Genomic DNA, 4,558 nt, shown 5'->3' with positions numbered 1-4,558 from the left:
TGTCTGGCTTCTTTCACTTGACATAATGTTTCCAACTTCATCTGAGTTCCTTTTTATGGCTGAATACCTTACTATTTTTTAATTATCCTGTGCCTTTCCCTGCACCACCCCCAGTATACACATGAGTGCTCTGGCCTGAGAACTCTGCTCCTTTCATCTTCTCTGCCTACCCCCTTCTTTGCCCTCCTCCCTGTACTGATTTGAATTACACTTGCCTTTTGAGTGGTCCAGTCCCATCTGCTCCTGAGAGACTTAACCCCGCTCCCAGCAGCACCTCTTCCTTATCTCCAACACACCATAATAATTGCTCCAAGTCTCCTTCACCACCTCTTTCCTGAGACTGATTGGCTCTGAACACAAGCTTAATTGTTGCTATTTCAACAATACCAGTCAGCGAGCAGGAAGAGGGTGTTGAGGCACTCTGCTCTCCATGTACGCTAAGTCCTAGGACATGCCCTGTTCACAAGAGCTGCAGAGCTCATGTCCCTTATATAGATTGCAAGGGAGGTAAGCACTCTTGCTTCTGCCTCCTGATGTGGCCTTCAATCCCAGCATGTCACCTGCACCCCAACCCCACAGAAGATGTTTGCTGTCCATGATACACATTTCCTGCCCTGACCACCCACTTAGTCTCCAGGCTTGTGTATCTGTGATGTGATATCTGTAAAAGAAAGAAAGAAAACAAACCTTTGAGTTCCACCCCCTCTGATCATCCACTGATCCTTCTCACGCAGCAAGAATGTTCTCCTCAAAACAGAATTCTGGCCACGTCGGCCCCTGCTTGCAGCACTGCCACATTGCACAGCTCCAAGGGCCCAGTCACATTGCCTGCTTTGCAAATGGTGCCCTGGTATTGCACACCAGGATAGTCCTGCTTGCCTACACTCTTTAGTGATGCCCCACTTGTCCTTCATGGAGAAACCCCACAAGACCCCACAGGTCTGCCCTGCCAGCTTCAGTCTTGTCTCCCCACCATTCTCTCCTTTGTCTGTGTATCTCCACTACTGTGGCCTTTAGTCCTTGGAGAGGTATTTTTCCCTCCTAACACCAACCAGTTCTCAGATTGTGGGCAGACACCAAGTAAGGGCTCTTACAGTTCAATTCGGTTTTTACCCTGACTACCTGGAGTTAGCGAGCAGAGTCCACAGGCTTGAGGGCTCAGGCTGTAGATGCCGGTCGCACATGTTGGGTCCCCAGGGCACCTACAATTATGTCCAACATGGCTGCAAAGTCAGGGATTCTCAGGTCCAATAATTTGCCAGAACGATTCAGAGAACTCAGGAAAGTGATTTACTTTCTGTTGCTGGTTTATTTCAACACAGGATCAGCCAGATGGAAGAGATGTGTAGGGCAAGGTGTCAAGGGAGGGGTACAGAGCTTCCGTGTCCTCTCCAGGTGTGCCACCTTCCCAGTGTTCACCAATCCCATCATTTAGGGGGTGTTGGGGAGGTTTCATTACATAGGCATGATTGATTAAATCATTAGCAGTTGGTGATTAAGTGTGACTCCAGCCCCCTCCCTTCCCTGGAGGTTGGAGGTGGAGCTGAAAGTTCCAAACCTCTAATCATGCCATGTTTTTCCTCGTGACCAACAAGTCCCTATTCTAAATCTATCTAAAAGCACACCAAGAGTAGCCTCCTTAGAACAAGGGATGATCCTATTACCCAGGAAATTCTAAGGGATTTAGGAGCTCTGTGTTGGCAACCAGGGAGGGACTAAGACCAAAATCTTTCTGTGATACCACATCACTCATCTTTGACAGGCTTCCTACTGCAAGGTCTTATCACATACTCTTCCCCCTGCCTGGACTCTCTTCCCTATTTCCTTCAGATCCTGATTAAATCCTTATTTCCTTGACAACCTCCTTGGCTGCCTTCCCTTCTTACAGCACTCTGGACCTCTCCTTCTCCACCCTTTTCAAGTCACAGTTCCACATTTGTTGATGTGATTGTTTAGTGACCTCACCATATGTTATCAGCCAAATTATGTCCCCCCAAATTTATATGTTGAAGTCCTAATCTCCAGTACTCAGAATATGACTATATTTGCAGATAAGACCTTTAAAGAGGTAATTAAAGTAAAATGAGGTCATTAGCATGGGCCCTAATCCAGTATGACTGGTGTCACAGGTACGCACAGAGGGAGACCATGTGAGGCCACAGCGAGAAGGTGGCCGTCTACAAGCCAAAGAGAGGAGCCTCGAAAGAAACCAACCTTGCCACACCTTGATTTTGGACTTCCAGACTCCAGAACTGTGAAAGAATAAAGTTCTATTGTTTAAACCCCCCAGCCTGTGGTCCTTTGCTGTGGCAGCCCGAGCAGACTAATACACCTACCAGGCTGTAAAGTGCACTGAGGACGGGGCCCGCCTCACCTCATGACCCTCCCGTCATTGCATCCCCACAGCCCAGCATGGTGCCACATTCTGACATATATTCAATGAATATTTGTCAAGTAGAAGAATGACTTATCTCACGATGATGACGGAGATCTCTAAAAGATGGAAGTTCCATGAGCCCTATACTGAGTAGTCCCAGGCCAGTATACCTTTATCCTCTTAGTATCTCTGTTTTTAATTTTCTCCACATCCTTCCTCATTCAACAAAAATTACTGTATCTCTATAATCTGCCCAAGGATCAGCCTTAAGAATGTAAAGAGATTTTGTGCCTAAGTGTCCTGACTGCTTCTCAGTCCTGACTGCAAGGGCCTGTGTTGGTAACTCCCACCTCCCTGGCTGTGTCTCAGAGAATAAAGTTTGCATATCATGTGGCCTCTGGATAAGTAGAGTATGAATGAGTAATCATGTGGTAACCTCAGTAATCCTACAAGGGAAAAAAATTAACTAATAAGTACTTAAAACCCAGACATTTTTGGTAGTAATGATAACACTTAAAGTTGAGTGGTATTTTACAATTTACAACATTTCATTTTACTCTCAAAACCACCTTATGATAAAAATAGTGTGAATTTTATGATCATCCACTATAAAGAAATAAAAAACTAGAGCCCCAAATCAAGTAGTTTGGCCCAGGTTGCATAGTTAGTAACTGGAAAAGCCAAAATTTAAATATTGACCTTATAATCCTGCAAACAAGTGCCTCTTCTAAATCCCCAGTAGGAAAAGGTAGACAGTTGCTCCTAGGCCCTATTATAGTGAGTCAAAGAGCACCTGTGAGTGAAGAATCTGAAAGATGCCAACAAATTGTGTTTCTAGAAAGAGACAAAGCCAAAAAGTCCACAGATAGAGGTTGTAGTTGGAACCAGGCCAGCACTGCTCCCTTAACGGAGGCCCCATCTGAGGGTGACAGCAGCCACATGTCCTGGGAGTTAGTGTGATAAAAGCAGCCTTGGAAGAAAGCCCAGCAGTTCTGCATTCCTTTTTTTAGTTTTTCCCATTCCTAAAGACCAAAGAGCACAGAAGGAAGAAGAGAAAAATCATTATTTGAGATTGAGCAGGAGTTTTTAAACTTGTAAATTAAGTTAATGCGGGCCCATTTGAGGATGTCTTGCAGGAGGGGGGCACTTTGTTCTTGGATCTTGGCAGATGGAATCATTATCCAGACCTTTATTGGATTGTGTATTCTTTTCTGAGTCTCAGACCTTCCTTCTCTGTTCTCCTAGGTACCCCTGGGTAGGATGTGCTCTCACCTCAGTGCCCTGGGATTAATGCTGAAGGAAGCTCGACTCAGAATACCCCAGTGGGCACCAGAGGTCTCGGCAGAGTGTCCTGGGCTCCTGCCTACAGCCCTAGGTGGCTTTGCAGACAGGAGCAGGTGAGCTGGTCAAATAAACCTTTACCAGCCTTTCCTGCCTATCCTCTCTGTGTCCTTTGGAGCCTTTCCTACAGCAATGTGAGCTGTAACTCTTCCCCTGGAGAGAGAAATACTTTGCAGACTGTCTCTAACCATGAGTGTAGCAGTGAAAACATGGGCTTTTGCAGCAAAAACATGGGAATGTAAGCTCCCACTCTGCAGTTCCTGGCCACCTGACTTTGACAGGTGACTTTACCTCTCTAAGTCTCAGTTTCTCTTCTGAAAGAGAGAAATAAGCACAGGACCCACCTCATGGGGTTGTTGTGAGATATCTATGAAATGATGCAAGGAACGCATATATCCCAGTGCTGGGGCCAAATCCTCACACAGAGGGAGCTGCCCTCAGAAAAGCAGACTCCCCCTCCCCCCGGGGCAGCTTCCACACACAGGATAGTGCAGGGGGAGAAAGAACATATATATGGGGATTGTCCAGCTTGAAGAGGATGTTGAGAAAACTTGACAGAGGGAGCTGCCCTCAGAAAAGCAGACTCCCCCTCCCCCCGGGGCAGCTTCCACACACAAGATAGTGCAGGGGGAGAAAGAACATATATATGGGGATTGTCCAGCTTGAAGAGGATGTTGAGAAAACTTGTTGGCTTAGAGTAAAGAGATTTCACAATCATATTGGAAGGGAGCTTTGAGGTCATCCAATCTAGTCTTCTGCCCAGTGCAGAAATTCTGCCTGCCACAACATGCCTGGTAGTGACCACCCATTCCCAAAGGTCCCCAACCTGCTCAGCATCAG

This window comes from Galeopterus variegatus, unplaced genomic scaffold, assembly GCF_000696425.1.
Source record: "Galeopterus variegatus unplaced genomic scaffold, G_variegatus-3.0.2 Scaffold7119, whole genome shotgun sequence".
NCBI classification, from domain to species: domain Eukaryota; kingdom Metazoa; phylum Chordata; class Mammalia; order Dermoptera; family Cynocephalidae; genus Galeopterus; species Galeopterus variegatus.
This window is presented reverse-complemented; position numbering follows the sequence as displayed.